Source organism: Jaculus jaculus, chromosome 2, assembly GCF_020740685.1.
Source record: "Jaculus jaculus isolate mJacJac1 chromosome 2, mJacJac1.mat.Y.cur, whole genome shotgun sequence".
Taxonomy (NCBI): domain Eukaryota; kingdom Metazoa; phylum Chordata; class Mammalia; order Rodentia; family Dipodidae; genus Jaculus; species Jaculus jaculus.
The window spans coordinates 48169742-48196752 of NC_059103.1; the positions used below are offsets into that span (position 1 = coordinate 48169742).

General features: G+C 42.8%; 1 protein-coding gene across 5 annotated transcripts in view; it reads left to right on the plus strand.

Moving 5' to 3' along the window:
• Spire1 (spire type actin nucleation factor 1) overlaps window positions 1-27011 on the plus strand; it is a 218781-nt gene that overhangs the window by 34789 nt on the left and 156981 nt on the right. For 3 of the 5 annotated variants that reach the window (XM_045143068.1, XM_045143067.1, XM_045143070.1), the window contains exon 2: window positions 15937-15971. The gene's annotated coding sequence lies outside the window, so the exon portion shown is untranslated. Of the gene's footprint in view, window positions 1-15936; window positions 15972-27011 lie in introns of those variants that run through there. The other 2 variants (XM_045143066.1, XM_045143069.1) reach the window with 1 other exon arrangement.

Sequence of the window (27011 nt, forward strand, 5' to 3'; positions counted from 1 at the left end):
ACAAACTCCAGATGCATGCTCCACTTTGTGCATATGGCTTTACGTGGGTATTGGGGTATTGAACCCTGGGCAAGTAGATTTTGCAAACAAGTTCCTTAATCAATGATCTATCTCTTCAGCCCCAAAGATGATTTCTTGCAAAGCCAAATGGCTCTGGTGCATCCATATTCACTTTATCCCTGTCTCTCTCCCTCTCTCTGTCAAATAAATAAAAATAAGGGAAAAAAAAAGTAGGTGGAAGGAGAGGATTGATACCCTGAGGCTGTCCTCTGACCTCCACATGCACCCATGGCATGAGTGTGCGACACACAAGTAAGAACCATCTGTGAAGAAGAAAATTCATCATTACAAGCCTGTTAGTCCAGTGGGGCACTACATTTCATTTTATTTTTCTTGGTAGTAAGGTCCTGAAGGGATGCTTGATTATTATTATTATTATTTTTTTTGTTACCAGTTGTACAAATTTCCCTCCATTTCAAATTCTCTTTAACCTTTGGGCATCTGAACTAGTGATACTATGTGACATCGAGGAAACGGACTTGATACTTTGACAATGAAAGTAAAAAGTATCTTTCATGTGACTGGTTATTTCTTGTATCAAAGACACGATTTTGTTAGGAGAAACAGATTCCATCTAATGAATGCATAGTTTTACGTTCAAGCTTCTTTTTTTTTCCCCATTCAAGGCAAGATCTCACCCTAGTCCAGGCTAATCTGGAATCCCTCTATAGCTGCAGATTTGTCTGAGGCCCACAGTGATATTCTTACGTCCGCCTCTGTAGTGCTGGGACTAAAGGTGTGTGCTACCACACCTAGCCCAGTTCTATCTTTTGATACATTAACACAGAACTAAATAGATGCTGCTTGTGGCGAGGGATAGATTCCAAGCCATTCCAAGTGGCCATGATATTATAGAAATTCAAATGATCTTGTGTGATTAGGTTATAGGAAGATTTTTATTGCTAAATTTCCTGACTGTTAACAGTTCAAAATTATATGCTTTTGTGTTTTCATAATGTGACAACTGTCTCAGCAATCCCTCCCCTCTCCCCTGCTTTCAGATAGGGTCTCATGGGGCCCACTAATCTTTTGACTGCTGGGATTATAGGCATGACCACCACACATGGCAGGGAAATTGAATGTAGGGCCTCATACATGCTAGGCAAGCACTTTACCACTGAGCTGTATCCTCAGACCTTCCTGATTATCTTCTTTTTTTATTTGGAAAAAATATATATTTATTTTCTGGGTGTGGTGGCTCATACCTTTAATCCCAGCATCTGGGAGGTGGAGGTAGGAGGTTCGCTATGAGTTGGAGGCCACCCTAATACTACATAGTGAATTCCAGAACAGCCTGGGCTAGAGTGAGTCCCTTCCTTGGAAAACTGGAGAGAGAGAGAGAGAGACAAAGAGAAAATGAGAATGAGTGAATGAGAAAATAAGAAAGAATATGGACACATTCCAGACATGTACCACCTTATGCTTCTGACTTACATGGGTACTGGGGAATCGAACCTGGGTCCTTAGGCTTCTCAAGCAAGTGCTTTAACCACTAAGCCATCTCTCTAGCCTGCTAAATACTTTTTTGAGATTTTGAAATATTTAAAAAATGTAATGTTGAAGCATCATTTCATATCTTTTATATCATCACATAGGCAATAAACCCTTGTAATGAAGTTGTTACTTCATTGAAAGAGCTAATACACAGTGATTGTAATCTGAAGATTTGGTAAGGCCTACCATCAGTGTAGGTTCCTGAAAATGTAGAAGGTGAAATCATGGATTTCTAGGTTTTAGAGGGATTCCTTAGGTCTGGTCCTATGAGCAGAGGTGGCTTACCCTTGAAGAAAGATTAAAAAATGGTCAAATGAAAATCTCTGTGTAGTGTACAGGCAAGTTCCAACTTAAGGTGGTGGAGGAATGTATTTTCCCAGAAACTGTGAGTACTGGAGTTAGCCAGGTCAGCCCTCCTGCAAACTCCTTCCCAACCCGATGGTGATGGCTGGTGCAGTGGGTAGGGAAGGCATGCCAGCTCACATGACGAGCTGTCTGGAGCCCTGGAGTATGCCATAGCCCTGCCGCCTGTATGCGTGTGTGTGTTTGTGTGTGTGTGTGTGTGTGTGTGTGTGTGTGTGAGTCATTTCACTGCTCATGCGTTCCCATTGCTAATCTACAGACAATGGATTGAGCAAGAGAATTTCCAAGGCCCTTTAAGGGCTGATGTCATGTGATTAGATTTCTGACTGGGTCAGCACCTGGGTGAGGATATGCATGGCTGAGTATGTAGGTGGTCAGAAACTTTGTGCTTCCCTCCATTTGCATGTTTTCTGGAGGTGCTCACCAGTTCATATTGGGTAGCCAAGAGCAGTGCAGTTGCACAGTCTCACACAAAAGTTGTAATATTCTTACAAAAAAGCATTTTCAGTTCTGTAACAGAAATAACTTCTTGAAAAGAATCTCATTTAGTAGACTCTTGTGCTCTTTTTTAAAAAAAATATTTTACTTATTTATTTGAGAGAATGGGAAAGAGGCAGGTAGAGGGAGAGAAAATGGGCGCATCAGGGCATCCAGCCACCACAAACGAACTCCAGACATGTGTGCCACCTTGTGCATGTGGCTTATGTGGGGTCCTGGAGAATCGAACCTGGGTCCTTTGGCTTTGCAGGCAAGAGCTTTAATTGCTAAGCCATCTCTGTAGCCCTCTTGTGCTGTTTTGATGTCACATAATTCCCTAAGCACTTCTTGTTGGGGGTGGGGGAGGAAACATGCAAAAGGTGTCTCAGCCACTTTCCTAAGGATTGCTGAGGCCATTGAAGGGAGTGGGCCCAGGCCTTTGCAAAGTGGTGTTCTCCTATTTTTGTTGGACAGAGCTAGGCAATGTATGAGTTTTTGTTGAGTAACACCTCTGGTTCCAGATCACCACCCCAGAGTTTCCTTCTTCTAAGTCATTACTTCCCAACATTAGTGTATTCATTCATTTGCTCAGTGCTATAATACGTGCAAAATGGGCTTCAGAATTTTCACCAATGCTGCCATCAATAAAAAACCTACTACAAGTATTCCAGATTTCTCTACTGTGATTGAACCTCCACACATCCTTAATGATGTTGCTGTCTCCCATGCTCAAGCTTGGCGTAGCCCTTCCTTCCTCCTTCCTGTACAGAGGAGAGTCGGACTCAGTAAAGATTTCTTCTCACACACTTCATTGCCCTTCTTTGAGCTGTTCCTGTCCAGCGGTGTATTCCTAGATAAATTAATTACCAATTCTATAGGAGTCTTAACTCTTGTAAATAATCTACAAATACATTATGTTCTAAGCAGTCATAGCTGTATTAATAAAGTATGTATAATGGGGCTGGAGAGATGGCTTAGCAATGAAGGTGCTTCCTGCAAAGCCTAAGGACCCAAGTTTGATTCCCTAGGGCCCATGTATAAGGAGGCATATGTGTCTAAAGTTCATTTGTAGTGGCTGGAGGCCCTGGTGCACCCATTCTCTCCATCTGCCTCTCTCTCTCTGAAATAAATAAATAAAAAGTATGTATTATATAACCAAGGTACTATAATTTTACATAACAACAAATATATAATAGTCATACATTTATTAAGGTTTACTATATGAAAGCCTTACAAATTAAGCTCATCTTGTATATATGTTTATAGTGTTTTTATTGTTTATATAGGCTATATTCTCTCTTTTGATTTTGCAAGGTAGGGTCTCATTCTAGCCCGGGATGACCTAGAATTTACTATGTAGTCTCAGGGTAGTCTGGAACTCAAGGTGATCTTCTTACCTTTGCTTCCCAAGTTCAGGGATTTAAAACATGCACCACCATGTCTGGCTTGTTAATACATACTCTTTTTTTTTTTTTTTTTTTAAGGCAGGGTCTTCCTTTAGCCCAGGCTGACCTGAAATTAACTATGTAGTCTCAGGCTGGCCTCGAACTCACAGAGATTTTCCTACCTCAGCCTCCTGTGTGTTGGGATTAAAGGTGTGTGCCATAACACCCAGCATAAATATGCTTTAATTATTTTTTTTTAATTTTAGTGAGCAGGGAGAGAATTGGTGTGCCAGGGCCTCAGCCACTACAGTTGAACTCCAGACACTTGTGCCACCTTGTGGGTATGTGCGACCTTGCACTTGCCTCACCTTTGTGCGTCTGGCTTATGTGTGATCTAGAGAGTTGAACATGGGTCCTTAAGCTTTGCAGGCAAGTGCCTTAACCATTAAACAATCTCTCCAGCCCTATATATGCTTTAAAAGTATTTTTATTTATCTATTTGCAAGCAGAGAGAGAGAAAGGGCTGGAGAGATGGCTTAGTGATAAAGGTGTTTGCCTGAGAAGAGAGACAGAGAGAATTGGGTGTGGCAGGGCTTCCAGCCACTGCAGACAAACTCCAGATGTATGTGCCACTGTGTATCTGGCTTTACATGGGTATTGTGGAATCAAACTCAAGTTATTAGGTTTTGCAGACAAGTGCCTTAACCTCTAAGCCATCTCTCCAGCCCTATATGTATACTTTTATTTTATTGACTTATTTATTTATTTGGGAGAGAGAAAGAGGCAGAGAAAGTGAGGGAGTGAATGGGTGTGCCAGGGCATCCAGCCACTGCAAATGAACTCCACATGCATGTACCATCTTGTGCATCTGGCTTACGTGAGTCCTAGGGAATCGAACCTGGGATTTTTTTTGGCTTTGCAGGCAAGTGCTTTAACCACTTAGTCATCTCTCTAGCCTACACACACACACACACACACACACACACACACACACACACACACGTGTGTGTGTGTGTGTGTGTGTGTGTATGTTATTATTATTTTTTGGTTTTTTGAGTTAGGGTCTTGCTCTAGCCCAGGCTGACCTGAAATTCACTATGTAGTCTCATGGTGGCCTCAAACTCACAGTGCTCCTCCTCTCTCTGCTTCCTGAGTGCTAGGATTAAGGGCATCCTGAGTGCTGGGATTAAGGGCGTGCACCACCACACCTGGCCGTTATTTTATATTTTTATTGACAACTGCCATAATTATAGATAATAAACCATGATAATTTCCTCTCCTTCTTCACTTTCCCCTTCACAAATCCACTCTCCATCATATTCCCTCTCCTTTTCAATTAGTCTGTCTCTTTCTCTCTCTCTCTTTGTTTTTTTGAGGGTGGGTGTCACTCTAGTCCAGGCTGACCTGGAATTCAGCATGTAGTCTCAGGCTGGCCTTGAACTCACAGCGATCCTTGTACTTCTGCCTCCCAAGTGCTGGGATTAAACGTGTACACCACTATGCCTGGCTTCAATTAGTCTCTTTTATTTTGATGTCATCATCTTTGCCACCTATTATGAAGGTCTTGTGTAGGTAGTACCAGGTCTTGTGTAGATCATGAATATCCAGGTCATTTTGTTTGGACGATTGCATTGTAAGCAGTCCTACCTTTCCTTTGGCTCTTACATTCTTTTTTTTTTAAATATAATTTTTTAAAGGTTTATTTATTTATTTATTTGAGAGTGACAGACAGAGACAGAAAGAGGCAGATAGAGAGGGAGAATGAGCGTGCCAGTGCCTCCAGCTACTACAAACAAACTCCAGATGTGTGCGCCCCCTTGTCATCTGGCTAACATGGGTCCTGGGCAGTCGAGCCTTGAACCAGGGTCCTTAGGCTTCATGGGCAAGTGCTTAGCTGATAAGCCATCTCTCCAGCCCTCTTTCATTCTTTCTGTCACTTCTTCCACAATAGACCCTGAGCCTTGGAAGGTGTGATAGAGATATTTCAGTGCTGAACACTCCTCTGTCACTTCTTCTTAGCACTATGGTGCCTTTTGAGTCATTCCAGAGGTCACTGCCATCTGAAAAGAGAAGCTTCTGTAACCCAAAGTGGGTATGAACATTAAGATAAGTGCTCCCTCAGCAGTTTGGTGAGCATAATGCATTTAACCAGATATCAGCAGGTGTTACTCCCCCAGGGCTCATGCCCTCCTTCATCATAGGTTTTCAGTACCAGGTATGTATTCCCTCTTGTGGAACAGGCCTTCAGTCCAATTAGTGAGTGGTTGTTTTCCCCCATAACAGACATGCCACTATTGCACCCATTGGCTCATTTGGCCTGGCTGGTCAGATTTAAGGCTTGCAGTGTCCACTGTTGAGCATCTCTACTGATGATTTCTCTCTCTCATAGAGCTGAATGCAGTGTAGCTTTTTCCAGCTTTCTGTCAGTTGGTCTACAGGGAGGAGGTTTTCAGCTCAGCTCCAAACTGATTTCTTGCCGTCTAAGCATGTGGAGTCTTAGGGCCTTACCATCTATTCCTGGTGAGAAACCAAGAGTCTTGGCAATGGCCTGTCATGTTTTGGGGTCATCAGGGACCTCCTTGGCCAACAATTCACTGAGTGGTATTCCATCCCTGGCACTGAAAATTTTCTAGTAACAAGTCTATGGCTTCTTGGTGTACCATTGTCCAAAAAAGTAGTTTTCCATATGGCTTATTTATACCCTCTTAAATTTTGGTTAATCCTTCCCCGCCCTTCCTTTACTCAGTTTCTTCCCCTGAGCTCACTTAGGCCATTGCATCCCCAGTAACCTGTTCATCTACTTACATATATACAATAATGATGGTTATTTTTATAAACAATTAAACAATATAATGAACTTAGCAATTGTTCCAATAAAAGAGTCATTAAAAGTGTAATGAGAGTTGTCTAGGCATGGTGCCTGGAGACTGGATCAAGAGGACCTCATGCTCCAGGCCAGTCAGAGCTACAGAGAGAGGCCTTGCTTGTTAGTGGAAAGTTTTTGCCCTGAAACCATCTTGGGTTGCAATAAATCAGTCTGGAGCTGAGCTGAAAACTATATCTTTTTTTTTTTTTTTTTTTTAATTTTTATTGTTTTTCGAGGCAGGGTCTCACTCTAGCCCAGGCTGACCTGGAATTCATTGTGTAGTTTCAGGGTGGCCTTGAACTTAGTGATCCTCCTACCTTTGCCTCCCTAGTGCTGGGATTAAAGGCTTGCGCCACCACCAGCTCCCATATCTTACTTAGAGCAACTAAATATGTTAGAAACTCTTTCTATATAAGCGTTCTGTGAAAATGGTTTTATTTTATTTTACTTTTTTGGTTTTTTGAGGTAAGGTCTCACTGAAGTCCAGGCTGACCTGGAATTCACTATGTAGTCTCAGGGTGGCCTTGAACTCACAGCAATCCTTCTATCTCTGCCTCCTGAATGCTGGGATTAAAGGTGTACACAGCTATGCCTAGCAGCATATTTATTTATTTTTATTTGCAAGGAGGGGGGTGGGGGGAGAGAGAATAGGCATACCAGGGCCTTAGTCATTGCAAATGAACTCCAGATCCTTGTGTCACTTTTTGCATCTGGCTTTATGTGGGCACTGGGCAATTGAACCTGGGTCCTCAGGCTTTGCTTGCAAGTGCTTTAACTGCTAAGCCATCTCTCCAGCCTGAAAAAAATTTTTTTTCAACTATTTATTTATTTGCAAATGGTGAGAGAAAGAATGAGAATGGTTGCGCCAGGGCCTCTAGCCTCTGAAAACGAAGTCCATGTGCATGTGCCACTTTGTACATCTGGCTTTACATGAATACTAGAGAATTGAACCTGGGTCATTAGGCTTTGTAGGCAAGCACTTTAACCACTGAACAATCTCTCCCACCCCATCAAATGGTTTTTAATACGTTATAAGAGGTGCTGTCTGGGAAGATAGTTCATTCAGTAAAGTGCTTGCCATGTCAGTGTGAGCACCCATGTAAATGCCATGTGAGCAAGGCCACCTGCATGTAACTCTAGCACATAGAAATGGAGATAGGATCCTTGGGATAAACTGGCTAGCTAGACTAGCCAAGTCATTGAGCTCTGGGTTCAAGTGAGAGACCTGTCTCAATAAGTAAAGTGGAGATTGAGTAAGCTGTTGTCAATCTTTGGCCTACACATACACATGCACACACATACATGTAGACCACATAACACTCCCACACACAAAAAGAAAATGTAACAAGTGGGTCATAGGACCCAGGTTCGATTCCCCAGGACCCTAAGCCACATGCACAAGGTGGTGCATGTGTCTGGAGTTTATTTGCAGTGCCGGAGGTCCTGGCGTGCTCATTCTCTGTGTGCCTCTTCCACTCTCTTTCCCTCTCTCTCAAATAAATAAGTTAAAACATCTAACAAAAAGCCAGGCATGCTGGCTCATGCCTTTAATCCCAACAACTGGGAGGCAGAGGTAGGAGGATTGCTGTGAATTCAAGGCCACCCTGAGACTATATTGTGAATTCCAGGGCAGCCTGAGCTACAGTGAGACCCTACCTTGAAAAACCAAAAAAAAAAAAAAAAAAAAAGTAACAGCCTGTTTATGACCTGTTTCTTTCTTTCTTTCTTTTTTTTTAAATTTATTTATTTATTTATTTGAGAGCGACAGACACAGAGAGAAAGACAGATAGAGGGAGAGAGAGAGAATGGGCGTGCCAGGGCTTCCAGCCACTGCAAACGAACTCCAGACGCGTGCGCCCCCTTGTGCATCTGGCTAACATGGGACCTGGGGAACTGAGCCTTGAACCGGGGTCCTTAGGCTTCACAGGCAAGTGCCTTAACTGGTAAGCCATCTCTCCAGCCCTCTTTCTTTTTTTTTTTTTTTTAAGAGAGAGTAAAGGAAAGAAAATTGGTGTGCCAGGGCCTCAACCACTAAATTGAACTCTAGACACTTGTGCCACCTAGTGGGCATGTGCAACCTTGCACTTGCCTCACCTTTGTGTGGCTTACCAGTGGGATCTGGAGAATAGAACATGGGTCCTTAGGCTTCTCAGGCAAGTGCCTTAACTGGTAAGCCCTCTCTCCAGCCCTGTTTCCCTTTTTAGGGGAAGAGGTAGGAAGGGATCTACAAGTTAAACTATGTTCATTCTAAAAGGGAGGATGGGCTCATTTTGGCTCAGTTTGAAGGGCCTTCACCATGATGCTTGAAGCAGCTGTTCATATTGTCTCAGCGGTTAGCACATAGAGAACAGACAAGAAGTAGGGTAGGGCTGTACAACCCCAGGGCTCAGCCCCAGTGACCCACTTCCTCAGCAATGCTCCTTCTCCTAAAGGTTTCACAACCATCCCAAACAGCTTGCAGAGTTGTGAAGTTCATTTATTGTTCATTTATTACTTCTCTTTACTTACTGGCTGTCTTCCCTCAGCATAGTATAACTTAATGAGTACTGTTGCCAAATGGTTTAAGCAGTGATATCATCCATCTGTCATGGTGGGGAAGGCATAATGGCAGTATCCTTGAAGTGGCTGGTGACATTCCATCACAGCTCAGAAGCAGAAAGTAGAATCAAAATATGTTACCCATATGCTTATCCATAATATGTTCATTTAACTCTTTTGTGTGAGTCTGGGTACGTGTGCCATGACGTGTATGGAGGACAGAGGATAACCTTAGACATTAGCTCTTGCTTGCCACCTTGTTAGAAGCAGGTTTCTGGATTGTTCTGTCTCTGAGTCCCAGATCTTTTGGGATTATAGACATGTGCTACTATTTCAGCTTTATGTGGGCTCTGAGCACCCAAACTCATAAAACCCATTTTTTAAAATTTAAAAAAAAATTTTTAAATTTAATTTATTAGTTTTCTTTTCAGCAAATACAGGCAGTTTGGTACCATTGTTTAGGCTCATCTATGATCTACCCCCTCCCATTGGGCCCTCCTTGTTGATGTAAATGGGTCGTGCATTGGGGAGTTAGCCCACAGTTATTGGTATGATAAATGTCTCTGCAGGGCTGGAGAGATGGTGTAGCGGTTAAGCGCTTGCCTGTGAAGCCTAAGGACCCCGGTTCGAGGCTCGGTTCCCCAGGTCCCACATTAGCCAGATGCACAAGGGGGCGCACGCGTCTGGAGTTCGTTTGCAGAGGCTGGAAGCCCTGGCGTGCCCATTCTCTCTCTCTGCCTCTATCTGTCTTTCTCTCTGTGTCTGTCTCTCTCAAATAAATAAATAAAAAAAAAGTAAAAAAAAAATGTCTCTGCAAATCATGACCCAACATGTGACTCTGACATTCTTTCCGCCCCCTCTTCCGCAAAATTTCCCTGAGTCATGTTGGGTTCATTTTTGGTCTGCTTCAGTGCTGAGGTGTTGGGGGCCTCTGAGGCTCTGGCTCTCTGATTTGGTAGGAGTTGATTTTTCTCTGTGTTGGTCTCCTTCCCCTTTGTGCTGGTATCTGGTTCACAGGAACACATCACCCTTGCTTGTTTCGCCAAATGTCCTTAGTTTCAGTTGGGCCCCTTTTGAGGTATGTTGGGGCAGCTCTCTCCTTAGGATCTGCATCTATCTGGAAAAGAGAAGCAGATTCTCCAACGGAGAGTAAGTTAGCACCCAGAAAATTGAGATAACACTTTTTTTAATTTTTTTTAAATTTTCAGATTAGTTTATTAAATAGCCAAGTGATCTGGATGAGTCAGCTAAAAACTAGAAAGATAAATTTGTCGAAGTAGCTTATTAAAAGAAAATGGTCTTTTGTAGAACGGGGATTATCTTAAAATGTAAGAAGGCATATATTAAAGAATTTTATGAATTTAAAAAGTTGACCTTGTGAAATCAGTATTTCAATCAGTATATGGGGAAATTACAGTAGGCATCCACAATTTTGCTTTCATATTTTTATGGAGAGGAACTAGCTCACCAAATGTAATGAACCAAGTGACCCCAAGTAGTGTTTTGATACCAAATAATGTCAATACTTTTAACAGCTTATGTTAGACAAAGTTAAATTAATGTATAATATAGTTATATCATACCTCTTCCCACAGAATGATTGATATTACTTTAATCAAAATAGTGAGATACAAAGCCGGGCATGGTGGAGCACGCCTTTAATACCAGCACTCGGAAGGCAGAGGTAGCAGGATCGCCATGGGTTCAAGGCCACCCTGACACTACATAGCGAATTCCAGGTCAGCGCAAAAAAACAAAACAAAAAAAATAGTGACATACATGCCAAAGTGTTAGATAAAGACATGCAAACAGGTCTATGTAGTAAGCTGAGCATAGGAGCCAACACAGTAGATGTTGGAAACTAATTAACAGCTAAGCTAGTAAGGAAAACAAAATGACGTACCCAAAACCCCGGTTATGGGCGGAGAGAAAGTGACCCAAATTCTAGGTGTCACAAAGAGTGCTCTCAGCCACAAATTTTAGAGAAAACTTGAGGTCTGAGCAGTGGGAGAGACGCAAGCGGGCACCTCGGAGAAGGAAGTGTGGGTGCCCTGGCTCCACGCTTGGTGCGCAGCGTACCCTAAGTGGTGCTGTATGTGGATTACCTCTCCTTGTTAACTTTCTGACCAGTGTAACTCCCATAGGTCAGAGTCCGCAAGCTGCACTCTCTGGTACCTCACTGATTGCCGTGACTCTTGATTTCTTCTTTATTTAGTTGTATTTATTTATTTGAGACAGATATGGAGAGAGAAAGAGACAGAACAGATAGAGAATGGACATGCCAGGGCCTCTAGCCATTGCAAACCAACCCCAGATGCATGTGCCATCTTGTGCATCTGACTTTGCGTGGGTGCTGGGGAAGAGATAACACTTTTTTGATAAAGAGTTTGATAGGTGTAGGCCCTCTTGTACCCCATGATTGATGGTAGCTTGATATTGGAGAGTGGGCTTGTGTTTGGGTATGGTTCTGACTTGTTTCCCAGCTCCAGCTATGGGTCTCCTACCACTGAGGGGATCAGTTAGCCAAATCAAGAGCAGTTGGTTCCTCACCATGGCTGTGTGCCACTATTGCACTTGTGTGGGCATCACATCAGGTTATTTGTTGCTAATTAGGTTAGACAATGAGTTGCTTGGACAGATATTGGTCATTTCCCCCAGTCGCCATGTAGCACTTTCTGGCACTAGATACGCTGACTGTTTGGGGACTCTCTCCTGGCTTCCCGCCATGCCATTCCATTTTATGTGTCAGCTGCATGTGGAGTCTTCAGCAATAAGGTCTTACCACTGGCCTTTGGTGGGTCATCAAGTACTCTGACAGAAGTCTGTCATTGTTTTGGGAAACCTTGTAGGTTTCTCTGATCAAAAGCTCATTGTGGATGGTAGCCCCAAGCTGGAAGTGGGGGTTACAGGTCAGTGCCCACTAAGAAATTGAGGAAAAACATAACTAATATACAAGAGTTAGAGAGGAGAGAGAGAGAGGGGAGAGGGAGGGAGGGAAGATGTAGGAGATTTAGGTTAGTCTTGATCCTACCCTCTCCAGTGTCTTGTGGTTCAGGTGTTTCCTGTAAGGGTCTAGTGAAAGTTTAGCCATTTGGTCTATCTTTTAGGAAGTAGAATTTTCTGGTACCATTGCCGTTTGGGTCCAGATTACTGTTTTCCACCCTTCGATGCCCTCCCCGCCCTCCCCATCCATCCTATTGTCTAGTCCATGAGGTGTTTGCTGGGTACGTAAGATATCTTGGGTAGATTCAGGTTAGGTGTTGTAGATGAGTGAGACTATGTGTCGATTTTTTTTCTGTGATTGGGTAAGTTCGCTGAGAATGATCTGTTCCAGGTTCAACCATTTTTCCTCAAATTTCTTTGTGTTGTTTTTTTCTTACTGCTGTATAGAATTCCATTGTGTAGATATACCACATCTTTGTTATCCATTCTTCTAATGATGGACATTTGGGTTGATTCCAGCTTTTAGCTATTACGAATTGAGCTGCTACAAACATGGTTGAGCAAATCTTTCTGGCCTGTGGTTTGAAGGTTTTAGGGTAGATGTCCAGTAAGGGTATAACTGGGTCTGTTGGTATTTCTATAGCCAGCTTTTTCAGGAGTCTCCATATTGCTTTCCAAAGTGGTTGTACCATCCTGCATTCCCACCAACAGTGAATGAGTGTCCCTGCTTCTCCACATCCTCGCCAGCATTTATTTTCATTTGATTATAAAACCCATTTTTAAAATATTTTTATGTCCTTGTGCTCGTGTGCAAAGTGAGTATCCCTCTGAGCCATCTCCCCAGACCTGTTCCTTCCTCTGTGTGTGTATAAAAGTGCCTTGCTCATAAATGAATTTTAAAAATAATTTGTTTCTTTCAAAGTAGTGTCTTGCTCCAGCCCAGGCTGATCTGGAATTCACTCTGTAGTCCAGGCTGGTCTTGAACTCACAGTGATCCTCCTTATGTCTGCCTCTCGACTGTTAGTATTAAAGGCTTGCAATACTATGGCTGGTTCTCTCTCTCTCTCTCTTCCTTTCTTTCTTTTTGGTTTTTCAAGGTAGGGTCTCCCTCTTGTCCAGGCTGACCTGGAATTCATGATGTAGTTTCAGAGTGTTCTTGAACTCATGGTGATCCTCCTACCTCTGCCTCCTGAGTACTGGGATCGATGGCGTGTGCTACCATGCCTGGCTCTTTTTTTAAAAAAAATATTTTTATTTATTAGACATGAGAGAGGGAGGGAGGGAGGGAGAGAGAGGGGGAGAGAGGGAGGGAGAAAGAATGGGCATGTCAGGGCCTCTAGCCACTGCAGACAAACCCAGACACATGTGCCACCATGTGCATCTGGCTTACATGGGACCTGGAGAACTGAACTTTGGTCCTTAGGCTTTGCAGGCATATGCCTCAACCACTGAGCGATCTCTCCAGCCCCCCTTTTTCTTCCTTCTTCCTTCCTTTCTTTTTTTCTTTCTTTTTGTTTTTTGAGGTAGGGTCTCACTCTAGCCCAGGCTGACCTGGAATTCACTATGGAGTCTCAGGGTGGCCTCGAACTCATGGCAATCCTCCTACCTCTGCCTCCCGAGTGCTGGGATTAAAGGCGTGCGCCACCATGCCTGGCTTTTCTCTTATTTTTAATAGTTTTACTATGCAATTGGCTGGCCTGGGACTTGCTCTGTAAATTATGGTAGCTTAGAATTTGTAGTAATCCTCCCTCTAGCTCCAGTGTGCTGGCATTAGAGGTGTGGACACCTGGCTGTGGATACATTTTAAAAATATTTTTATGTATTTGTGAGGACCCACACACAGAATGGGTGTGCCGCCAGGGCCTATTGCTTCTGCAGTTAAAATTTATACACATGTGCAACTTTGTACAGCTGGCTTTATGTGAGTAACTAGCAAATAGAATTTGTCCTGGCATGCTTTGCAATTAAGTGCCTTTAGCTGCTTAGCCACATCTCCCCAACCCTATAGATACATTTTTAAAATTTTATTTGTTTATTTGAAAGATAGAGAAAGAGGGAGGGAGAGAGAAAGAGGATGGGTGTGCCAGGGCCTCCAGCCATGCAAACGAACTCTAGATGCATGCCCCACCTTTTGCATCTGGCCTACATGGGTTCTGGAGAATCAAACCCTGGTCCGAGTGCTGGGATTAAAGGTATGTGCCACCATGCCTGGCATCTAGCATTTTTATTTGTTCACAACTTCCATAATTATAGACAATAAACCTCCCCTCTTCCACTTTCTCTTTCATAAATCCACATTCCATCATATCCTCTCTTGTTCTCAAAAGTTCTCTTTTATTTTGATGTCATCATGTTTTTCTCATACTATGAGGGTCTGGTGTAGGTAGTACCAGGCACTGCAAGGTCATGGACAGCCAGGCCATTTTGTATCAGGAAGACTGCATTGTGAGTAGTCCTACCCTTCCTTGGGCTCCTACAATCTTTCCATCACCTCTTCTACAGTGGACCTTCAGCTTTGGAAGGTATGATAGGGATGTCTCAGTGCTGAGGAGTCTCTGTCATTTCTTCTCAGCATTATGGTGCTTTTTGAGTCATCCCAGTGGTCACCACCATCTGAAAAGAGATGCTTATCCAACCAAAAGTGAGAGTATGGTGGGAGAGATGGCTTAGTGGTTAAGGTGCTTGCCTGCAAAGCCTGAGGACCTACGTTCAACTCTCCAGATCCCTCGTAAGACAGATGCACAAAGATGAGGCAAGGGCAGGTCTCACCGGTTGTGGTGGCTGAAGCCCTGGAGTGCTGATTCTTTCTCTCTCTCTCTGTAAAATAAAATAAAAAATTAAAAGTGAGAGTGGAACAATATATGCATTTAGCCAGACAATAGCAGGTGTTACTCCTGTAGGACTCATGACCTCCCCCCACGGTACACTTTTGACTGGATTTTCAGTATCAGGCACGTATTCTCTCCTGTGGAGCAGGCCTACGGTCCAATTAGAGAGCTGTTGGTTTTCCCTGTAGCAGACATGCCACTGTTGCACCTTTTGACTCATTTGGTTTGGCTGGCCAGACTTAAGGCTTACAGTGTCCACTGTTGTTTATCACTGCTGATGACTTCTCTCTCTCATAGGGCTGCATGTAGCGTAGCTTTTTTCCAGCTGTGAGCTGGTCTATAGGGAGGAGGTTTTCAGCTTAGCTTCACATTTTAGCTTTTTTTTTTTTTTTTTCCTTGAGGTAGGGTCTTGCTCTAGCCCAAGCTGACCTGGGATTCACTATGTAGTCTTCTCAGGGTGGCCTTGAACTCATGGTGATCCTCCTACCTCTGCCTCCCGAGTGCTGGGATTAAAGGTTTGTGCCACCCTGCCCGGCTCAATTTTAGCACTTACAAATATTTTTAATTTATTTATGAGAGAAAGAAGCAGACACACACACACACACACACACACACACACACAGAGGGAGAGAAATTGAGGGAGAGAAATTGAGGGAATGGGCATGCCAGGTCATTTGGCCGCTGTAAATGAACTGCAGATGTATGTACCACCTTGTGCATCTGGCTTTACGTGGGTACTGGGGAATTGAAACTGGGTCCTTTGGCTTCGCAGGCAAGCACCTTAGCCACTAAGGCATCTCTACAGCCCCATTTTTGCATTTTACATGCATAGGTATTTTCCTAGGTTCAATTAAGTCATTTTTTGTTTGCATAGGTAGTTTCATAGGTTTAATTAAGCCACATGAAGTTGCTCAGATATATTTATCAATCATTTGAGAAGCCAACAATCCTTTGAAAGTAACTTTTTGTATTTTTATTACAGGTAAATTGGGATATTCACAATGTACAGAAACAGAGGTAAGACAAATGTGACAATGTTTCCAGTAATGCCCCTTTTGGTTCTTTGTAGACTTAGTAGTGATTTCTTATGGTGGGTTCTCCATTTAGAGATAAGGATGTGTTAAGAACAGCTACATACTGTTGATATTTTAGAAGAGTAAACTGAGGAGAAATCAGCTTCCTTGTCCACTTGTTTATAATGTTAAGGAATAACTATGTGTGAAACATTTCCTGTATTATTATTTGTGGAGTTAAAATAATTAAGGCTGAAAGCCATGAATAAAAATAAGTTCACTTATTTTATTTATAATAAGTTTACTTATTTTTTCATAATCTAATCTACTGTGTCACAGTGAAAGCATCACTGAATGTTGTGTTAGACTCCATGGACTGCTGAAAATAATTGGGGGTTTGAAGTTGTTTTGCTGAAATTAATGATGACTAAAATGCTTTGGTAGTTGTACAAGTAGGGTTGTTAGTTTATTGTTTGTTTTTCGAGGTAGGTTTTCACTCTAGCCCAGGCTAACCTGGAACTCACTCTGTAGTCCTAGGCTGGCCTCAAACTCAGTGATCTTCCTATCTCTGCTTCCTGAGTGCTGGGATTAAAGGTGTGCACCATCACCACATCTGGTCTGTGCTTTTTTCTTTTTTTAAGAGTGAAAGGGATCCTAAGGCAAACAGTGTGACAGCTATTGGGCCGCAGTGCTAGCGGCAGTGGTGGTTCTTCCTGGGAGTGGAGGTTCGGGTCCAGAGGAAGCTAGAGTGCTGAGGCAGGCTGCAAGGCCAGGGGGTCTCCGCTGGGAGATTTGAGCCCGTTGTGGGAGCGGTGCTGTGCTAGGTTAGAGAAGGTATTGTAAAAGCCTGCCTTGGCTCTTAAGTTGGTTTTCTGTTGAGAAAATAGGTTTTCAGATCCTAGCGCGTGGCAGAAGCCCACCACACTCTTGCTAGCCTGTGTGTAGAGTGTGCGGAGGTAGCTGTGTGCAGGACTGAGCTTCGGAGTGGGGTGGGGGGCAGTGCACCTCTGCCAGGTTGGGCAACAGTACTTCCTTCTCCCTGCTCCCTAGAGTCCTCATCTCAAGATGGTTGCTGGGAAGGAAGGCTTGCTGAGTGTAGCATGTGTTATTTGGAAGGGAGAAGGAAGGTCCCGATTAAGCACAACCTGCTGAGGACAGCAGAATCACTGTCTTGAACTGTAGGACCCTAATCAAGGCAGTTGATACAGAGATTTAAAGTGTCTGGCTTTTTTGTTGTTGTTGTTTGTTTGCGGTAGGGTCTCACTCTAGCCCAGGCTGACCTGGAATTCACTATGGAGTCTCAGGGTGACCTTGAACTCATGGCAATACTCCTACTTCTGCCTCCCGAGTGCTGGGATTAAAGGCGTGCGCCACCATGCCTGGCTTTCTAGCTATTTTTTATTTTGGTATTTCTTTCTTTTTTTTTTTTTTTTCCAAGGTAGGGTCTCACTTTAGCCCAGGCTGACCTGGAGTTCAATATGTAGTCTCAGAGTGGCCTTGATCCTCCTACCTCTGCCTCCCAAGTGCTGGGATTAAAGGTGTGTGTCACCAGGCTGGGCTGATAGTTCTTATAGTACATAAAATTCATACTAGGCTGGAGAGATGGCTCAGAGGTTTAAGAGGCTTGTTTGCAAAGCCTGCTAGCCTGGTTTCAATTCCGCAGTGCCCATGTAAAGCCAGATGCACAAAGTGGCACATGTGTCTGGAGTTTGTTTGCAGCGGTAAGAGGCTCTGGTGTGCCCATATTCATTCTGTCTCAAATAAAAATGTTTAAAAATCATGCTATTATTATTTTTGTGTTTTTAGTAATAATTCACTATAAGAAATAACTTCCTTTTTAATATTTTTCTAAATTCATAAAAACCAAACTAAAATTGAGTAGAAAGAAAGTGAGAGCATATATACGTATTCAGTCAATTTTTATGAGGTCTTTTACCTCAAAACTACCCAGTATTTCTTTTTTTTTTCTCTTTTCTTTTTTGTTTCTTTTTTTTTTTTTTTTTTTTTTTTGAGGTAGGGTCTCACTCTAGCTCTTGATGACCTAGAATTCACTATATAATCTCAGGGTGGCCTCAAACTCATGGTGATCCTCCCACCTCTACCTCCCAAGTGCTGGGGATTAAAGGCATGCGCCACCACGCCCAGTTTACCCAGTATTTCTGATTACCCTTTTGCCACCTATTTTCAATGCTGATAATGAACCGAGGGAGGGCCTTGCGCATGCTCAGTCAATGCTCAGCTGCTGAGCTACACCCTGCCAACAGGAAAATGTCTTGATATATTTGATTATATTAGTGTTTCTTAGTATTTGAATTTGTGAGCTCAGTCCCCCTTTCTTTCTTCTCCTCTTCCATCCTGGCCTGGAACTCAGAGACCCTTCTGCCTTCACCTCTCAAGTGCTGGGGTTACGGGAGCCATCCTCAAACTCACAGCCATCCTCCCACCTCTGCCAGTGCTGGAATTAAATGTGGGCACCACCATGCCTGGTTTCCCCATGTTTTGAAAGTATAGTTCACATTCATAAGTCACCCTTTTAATTATAGTTCTTCAGTGATTATAAAAACATCCTCTTATTGTCCATCTTCATATCAAATTCCATTGCCTTCCCCTTCTCAAGGTAATCATTGCCTTTCATCCTCTGCTTCAAGACGACGTGTGAGCTTACACTGTGTGACTTGCACTTCTTCCTAGATTTGCTTCACAGCTCAGGCTGCTGACTTATAAACTCCTGCATGACTACCTCTACTTGTACCTGCCTGTCCAGAGAAGCAATTCTGCTTCAGGTTAAGAGTGGCTTTTACCATCATTTTATTAGTTTTTCTTACTATCATTATTAAGTAGTGTTATATATTATAATCCTTGAAGAAAATTGCTAAACATAGAATTACTAGAACATAACTGATTTGAATTTTCAAGTATTTCAATTGGAGCTCTTTTAATTTCAAATTTCATCACATTCCTGTCTTGTATTAACTGCCACTAATTATGTAGCACATAGAGGCCCTTTCCCTTTAAAAAGAAAGAAGGCTAATGAATAACTAGAACAGTCTTGCTGTATTGTAAGGGGAACAGGTTAAAATATTAGGTAGAGGTAAATTACTTTTTATCATTGCTTAATCCTGATAGAGCTGATTAAGTGAGCTTTCGTTGATGGAGCTGCTCTAATTTGTACCACAGTAGCCAAACAGACTTCACTGGAGGAATATAATAAGATTCGTGCTTACACCTGAACAACAGACTTCAGAAATACTGTATCTAAGTACTTATGCTGTCTTTCATTTCTTTAGAAACTACTTCAGCTGGGCATGTTGGCACACACCTTTAATCACAGCACTTGGGAGGCAGAGGTGGGAGGATTACCATGAGTTCAAGACCACCCTGAGAATACATATTGAATTCCAGGTCAGCCTGGGCTAGAGTGAGACCCTACCTCGAAAAACCAAAACCAAAACAAAACAAAAACTACTTCAGGGCTCAGTGTACTGGGTATTGATAGAGACTAATTAATTCTCATAACAAATTTGTGAATTTGCTATTAATATTGACATTTTTGGAGATGAGAGCTAAAGAAGAGAGACAGTAACTTGCTGGGCTGGTTAATCTTCCCTGTCAGCTTGACTGGATTTAGACTCGACCAGGGGGCATCTTTCTGTGTGCATCTATGATGATGATGCCAGAGAAATTTCAATGAGGAGGCAAGCCCCACCCAGAACGTGGGCAGGGGTCCTGGATTGAAGAACAAGAGACAATGAAAGCGAGCTGAGCACCAGCCTTCTTCTCCCTCTGCTTCCTGTGATGAACCCTGTGCCACCTTCCACCTGCTGCCATGCCTTTCTCAGCTGGGGAACCTCGGTTTTTGAGCCAGAACAAAGCCTTTCCTGAAGCTACTTTTGTATTTTGTCATATTAATGATGAAGGTAATTAGTATACTTGATGGCCAGTTAGTAGCAGAATCACTCACCTCACACATCCATGTGTTAGCCTGCAGTGTGTGGTATCTGCATAATGTTGATTATTAATTAATTTAGAGCCCCTTTCAGAGCAGTGAATAGTGTTTGTCCTCTTAATTTGTTCATGCATTTTTTTTTCAAGGTAGGGTCTCACTCTGGCCCAGGTTGACCTGGATTTCACTGTGTACTCTTAGGCTGCCCTTGAACTCAAAGCCATCTGCCTCCTGAGTTCTGGGATTAAAAGCTTGCACCGCCACGCGCAGTTGTTCAATGGCTCTTAATGTAACTGCTTCAGTTCTTGGCTCCACAAAGACAGGCCTGTGCTTCAGCTAAAACAAATCTTTTTAAATTCTTTTTTTTTTTTTTTTTTTTTTTGAGGTAGGTTCTCACTCTAGCTGAGGCTGACCTGGAACTTACTATGTATTCTTAGGGTGGCTTCAAACTCATGGCAGTCCTCCTACCCTTGCCTCCTGAGTGCTGGGACTAAAGGTGTGAACCACCACACCCAGCTCCTTTAAAAATTTTTTTAATTAAAATATTTATTTATTTGAGAGAGAGACACGTAGAGAGAGCGAGAGTGAGAGAGAGTGAGTGAGTGAGTATGGGCAAGTCAGGACCTCCAGCCACTGCAAACGAACTCCAGATGCCACGTGCCACGTGCATCTGGCTCACGTGGGTCCTGGGAATCAAACCTGGGTCCTTTGGCTTTACAGACAAGTGCCTTAACCTCAAGGCCGTCTTTCAGCCCTAAGATGAATCTTTGAAGGAGGCAGAAATGACAGTCCATGAGCCTTCAGCTGCCTTGTTGTTTTTTTTTTTTTTAAAAAAAGACATGTTTTTTAAATTAAAAAAAAAATTTAAATTATTTGAGGTAGGGTCTCACTCTAGCCCAGACTGACCTGGCATTCACTATATTGTCTCATTCTGCCCTCAAACTCATAGTGATCCTCCTGATCAAACTCATAGTGATCCTCAGCCTCCCAAGTGCTAAGATTAAAGGCATGCTGACCACCATGCCTGACTTTTTTTTTTTAATTTATTTTTATTTGTGACAGAAAGAGAGGGAGAGAGAATTGGTACACCAGGGCCTCTAGCCACTAAAAACGAACTTCAGACACATGCACCACCTTGTGCATCTGGCTTATGTGGGACCTGGAGAATCTAACCTGGGTCCTTAGGCTTTGTAGGCAAGCACCTTAACCACTAAGCCATCTCTCTCCAGCCCTGTTTTTCTTTTTTTTTTAATGGTACAGCAGTAAATATAGATAAGCAAATATCTCTATGCTGTGTTGACTTTGAGTCCTTGAGCATACATCCAGGAGTGGTTTAGGTGAGCCATAGGAAGTTCTATTATTAGTTTTTTGAGGAACCTCTGTATTTTGATTTCCCTAATAGATTATGTTCCCACTGGCCGTGTATAAAGTTCCCTCATATCTCACATCCTCATATACATGCTTGTTCTCTTGATGATAGACAATTTGACTAGAGAGAGATGGACTCTCAAAGTACTTGTAATTTACATTTCCTTGATAAGTAAAGATGTTGAACACTTTTTCAAATGGCATTTGTATTTCAAATGGTTTGTATTTCTTCCTTTGAGAACTGTCCAATTCATTAGCTTATTTGTGTGTGGGCATGTTCGTATGTGTGCACACACACCACAGCACATGTGAGATTAGAGGACAACTTTTAGGTGCCAGTCCTTGCCTTCTACCTTGTTTAGGACTCTATCCCTCTCTTTCTCTCCCCTTCTCTACTGCTGTGTTTGTCAGGCTAGCTGTCCATCTCCTGTCTCTACCTCCTATTCCCCATCAGTGTGCTGAGATTACTGAAGTTCACCATGGCTCCAGCTTTTATGTGGGGTCTGATTCTCTGAACTCATGTACTCAGGTTTGAAGAGGCAGATTAGGGGGGGGGGGAGGGAGAAAATGGGCATGCCAAGGCCTACAGCCACTGCAAACAAACTCCAAGTGCACATGCCACCTTATGCATCTGGTTTACATGGGTACTGGGGAATCAAACCTGGGTCCTTAGGCTTCTCAGGCAAGAACCTTAACTGCTAAGCCAGCTCTCCAGCCCATTAACCAATTAGTTTTAAAGATATTCACAGAATTATTTAACAATCACATAGTTTAAGAACATTTTTGTTACCTCAAAAAGAAATTTAATTGGTCCATCATAACTGGATTTGGGGCTGTTTTTGTTTCCATTTAGGTTCATTTGCTCTTTACAATACCAATTTGCTGTTTATAGACTCTAAACTAGGCATAGGGAGTACAGTTCTGTCCTAAAAAAGTTGACAAGGAGGCCAGCATGGTGAAAGCCAGGCAAGTTAACACTGAAGTCAGGAGGAAATGCATACACATTCCCTTAGAGATGATGTTGGATTAGGTTTAATGTCTTGAAATGAACTAGAATGATTCTGAAATTACTCATCTTAGGACAACACCAGTTTGTTTGCTTCATTTATTATTTATTTATTTATTTTGTTTGTTTTTGCTGTTGGTAGGGTCTCACTGTAGCCCAGGCTGACCTGGAACTCAAATCTGTAGCCTCAGGCTGGCTTCCAACTCCCAGTGACCCTCCTACTTCTACCTCCCACGTGCTGGGATTAAAGTCATGTGCTGCCATGTCCAGCTGCTTTAAATTTCATTTATTTGAACATGTAAGTGTGCCAGGGTCTCTTGCCACTGCAAATGAATGCCAGAAGCATGTACCACCTTCTGCATTGGGCTCTATGTAGGTGTTGGGGAACTGAACCCTGGGTCAGTAGGCTTGGCAAGTACGCATTTTACCATTGTGGTGGTTTGATTCAGGTGTCCCCTGTAAACTTAGTGCTGAATGCTAGGTCCCCAGCTGACAGCAATTTGGGAATTGGAACCTTGTTGGAAGTGTGTTTTTGGGAGCGGGCTTGTGGGTTTTATAGTCAGCTTCCCTTTGCTAGTGTTTGGCACACTCTCCTATTGCTGTGGTCCACCAAGATGTTGGCCAGGAGGTAATGTCCACCCTCTGCTCATGCCATCATTTTCCCCTGCCATCATGATGCTTCCCTAGAGTCTAAAGCCAAAATAAACCCTTTCCTCCCACAAGCTTCTCTTGGCCAGCTGTTATTTATTTTTATTTTTATATTATTTTATTTTTGAGAGAGAGAGTGAGAGAGAATGGACACACCAGGGCCTTTCAGCAGATGTGAACTAACTCCGGACATGTGCACCCCCTTGTGGTGCGTGTGCAGCATTGTACACTTGGTCACTTTGCATCTGGCTTACCTGGGACCTGGAGATTTGAACATGCATTCCTAGGCTTTGCAGGCAAGTTCCTTAACCGTGAAGGCATCTCTCCAGCCCTTTAAAAAAGTGTTTTTTTTTAATTATGTTATTTTTTGAGAGAGATGATGAGAGAGAGAAAGAGAGAGAGAGAGAGAGAATGAATGAATAAATGAATGAATGAATGTTGGGTGCTTTTTGCCAGCAACACAAAGCTGACTACAAAAACTACTGAGCCATTTCCTCAGCCTGTGTTTGTTTGTTTGATTGTGTGTGGTATATTTGGTGTTTGAGTACATGTAGGGTACATATTTGTGTGTACAGGTGTGTGTGCTACAGGAAGGTTTGCATGTCTTCCTTAATTTTTCTTCCACCTTATTTTCCTGAGACAGAGTTTCTGGTTGAGAGGCTTGACTCAGGTCTTCTTACCCATAAGCCATTACCCCAGCTGCTTATTTTCATTTAATGCTACTGATGGAACCCAGTGCCTCAAGCATGCTAAACAAGTATTCTATACTGACTGAGCCATATCCTGTGCCCCTGAGACACATTTGATTAGCAAGAATATAACATTTAAGGCTTAAAGACCATTGTGAATACTACATAAATCTGAGTCAAGTTGAAGTCAGCCAAGAATAGAATGAGGATAAACGAAGCAAAGGCTGAGGACTGAGCCTGGGGCACTCTGCATGGAAAGGGTGGTGAGCTGAACAGCAACCAAGTCTGGGTAGGAGTAACCGGAAATAGAAGAACCAAAGCCCTTGAGGAGTGAGAGTCGTGCCAAGAGGTCAAGTAGATAAAAAACTTCTGGGAGGAAGGAGGAAGTGATTCACGGTGTCAAATGCTGCTTGTCAGATTGTTCCAGAAAAAAAGATGGGTTCAAATCAGCAAGAAATCCAAGCATCACTCAGAGAGGTGGAGAATTCATTTATTTACACTGATGGGCTGAATTGAGCTCCCACACACTCTGTCTTTAGGTCTGAGTCGTGATAAGTTTGGGTCTTTTTTTTTTTTTTTTTGAGGTAGGGTCTCACTCTAGCCCAGGCTGACCTGGAATTCACTATGGCTTCTCAGGGTGGCCTCAAACTCACGGCAATTCTCCTACCTCTGCCTCCCGAGTGCTGAGATTAAAGGCGTGCACCACCACGCCTGGCCCAAGTTTGTGTCTTTTATAAGCTGTATGGCAAACATTCTGACGTCACCGTGAGTTCTTTACACTATTGGTGGGCTAAACTTCTAGGCTGTGTGACTGTGGACACGGGCAGGAAACTTCCTTTGGCAGCAAGCAAGCAAGCTTGCAGAAATGGGGACGGAGCACAGCTGTATATCAGGTAACACATTGTGAGCAGAACATGGCTCTATTGTGGGGAAGCCATAAGTGGCCTACAGAAACAACTCTAAACTGTAACTCAGAGGGGGAGGGTTTACCCATGGTTTGGTCTTGTAAGATACCTGTCAGACCTAGGATGGGAAACAGTAACACAAAGCCTATCTGGTCAAGGTCTGATAAAGTAGGACTAAGATCTTTACAATCTTTTCAACTTCGAATCTGAGGTATTTAGGAAACACTGCTCAGCACATTAAGGGGAGAGGGGTTTTAGTTTGATTAAAATCTCCACAAGATCAAGGAAGAGGGGTACCAAGAAGAGACTACAGTCTGTTCTCCATATTCATGGTTTTTGCATGTATAGATTTAACCTAGTACAATTTGAAAACATTTGGGGAAAATTTTGTCTGTATTAAGGTGTGCAGATTAATTTTTTTCTTGTCATTGTTCCCTACACTTTGTAGCATGTACTCACATAGCGTTTACATAGCTTTGGGTATTGTAGCTCATTTAAAGATGATCTAAACTGTACAGGAGGGCGGGCATATAATACACTATGCCATTTTATGTAAGAAACTTGGCCATGCCAGGCAAAGAGATACTAAAACCAGTCCCCTGAGGGTGCCAAGGGGAGTGTTTGATACTTTAGTGGTTATTGGCAATCTTGCTTAGTAGCTGTAGTTCAAATAACCTTTATATAGTGGCCTATCATTACGTCACACTACCTTTGTCATTCACCTCACATAGGCATTTGTGTCATCTCATTATCTCCTTTTTTTCCCTGAGATTCTGGGAGTCAAACCAAGAGTCTCACACATGCTACTCAAATACCTTACCATTTACCTGTGCCCCAACTTCCACATTACATCATCTCACGTTGCCACGGGAAGAATGAATATCATATAGTAAGATACTTTGATGTTGGCCAGTGTACAGTTGGAGAGCCCAGCCCTGGAATTTTAGAAACGAATTCTTGGATTTATTTGCCCAGCAGTGGGTAGCTGCTTCTAAGAGCTGAGCCTTAGGAGAAGGAAAACTGATGCTTGGATTTGTTGAAACCAAGGGTGAACCTACTGCATCTGCTGTTGATGCTGCTCAGATGTTTCTGCCCACAGGCGCTCCTTGGTGGTTTTATTAAAGAAGTATTTTAATTTTTTTATTTGCAAGGAGAGAGAGAATGAACGCATATAAATGGAAGAAAATAGATGTGCTAAGGCCCGGTGCCACTGTAAATGAATTCCAGACACATGTACTGTTTTTTGCATCTGTGTATCCTGGAGAATTGAACTCAGCCGTCAGGCTTTGCAATTAAGTGCCTTTAACCATTAAGCCATCTCTTTGGCCAAGTGTTTTTATTGAATTGCCAAGAAACAGTTATATGTGAACAAGCTAAATTGATTGCATGGGCAAAGGGCAAGTAACTTTGGACTTTGGATAATCCCGAAACATTTGTTAAGGGAAGGGATTTAGGGGTATGACCTGCTGGACTCTGCTCCGTTCACAAATGTAATCCCACTAAGCCCACCAATTGTCTCCAACAGATCTGTGCCAGTCCTGTGGGCAGGTCATTATTGACCGTGTCGCCTCAGTGCTATGGTCAGCACTTCTCACACATACACACTTGTCCTGGGTCAGAAGTGCAACCGGGTCACTGAGGAAGTAGAGCAAAGAGCATAGGTTGAGATGGGTCAGTACCGCTAACATTCCTTGTCAGTACTGGTCATCTGTGCTCTTCAGGCTGAGGGTAGACCAAGGCAAAGGAAGCCTAGTTGCATTGTGTTTAGTGGGTGGTTCACTTCAGGGCAAGTTACAAGTCAGGAACTTAGCAGAAAAAGCGTAGCACAGGCTGTAAGGTTCATAGGAGATATTCCATTAGTTCTTTCCCGTTTTTTAGTCTTATAGTTAATTCCCACAATTTTTTTTCCTTCTACAATTTGTTTTATTTATTATTTATTTATTTCTTTACTTGAGAGGAAGAGAGGCAGCCAGGGTCTGTTGCCACTTCATACGTCACTTGTGCATCTGCTTTATGTGGGTATTAGGGAATCAAACCTGAGCCATCATGCTTTGGTAAGCAAGCACCTTTAATCTCTGAACCATCTCTTTAGCCTCCCATAGTTTGTTTTTACAGTTCATCACCACAGGCTGACTGTGTGAACTGCTTATTTCTTAATTCTAGAATTGTTTTGATAATTAGCTAAATGCAAATATGTAGTCTTATTCCAGAAAATGCAATATAATGCCTCTGACATTGGTTCTAGAATTTTAGAATAAAATATGTTCTCTTTTCAAGAACATTCTTTAAGTTGCTACAAAGAATGAATATTTCATAGCTTTTTTTTTTTTTTTTTTTTTTTTTTTTTTTCCCCCAAGCTAGGGTTGCACTCTAGCCCAGGCTGATCTGGAATTCACTATGTAGTCTCAGGGTGGCCTTGAACTCATGGCGATCCTGCTACCTCTGCCTTCTGGAGTCCTGGGATTAAAGGCGTGCGCCACCACAC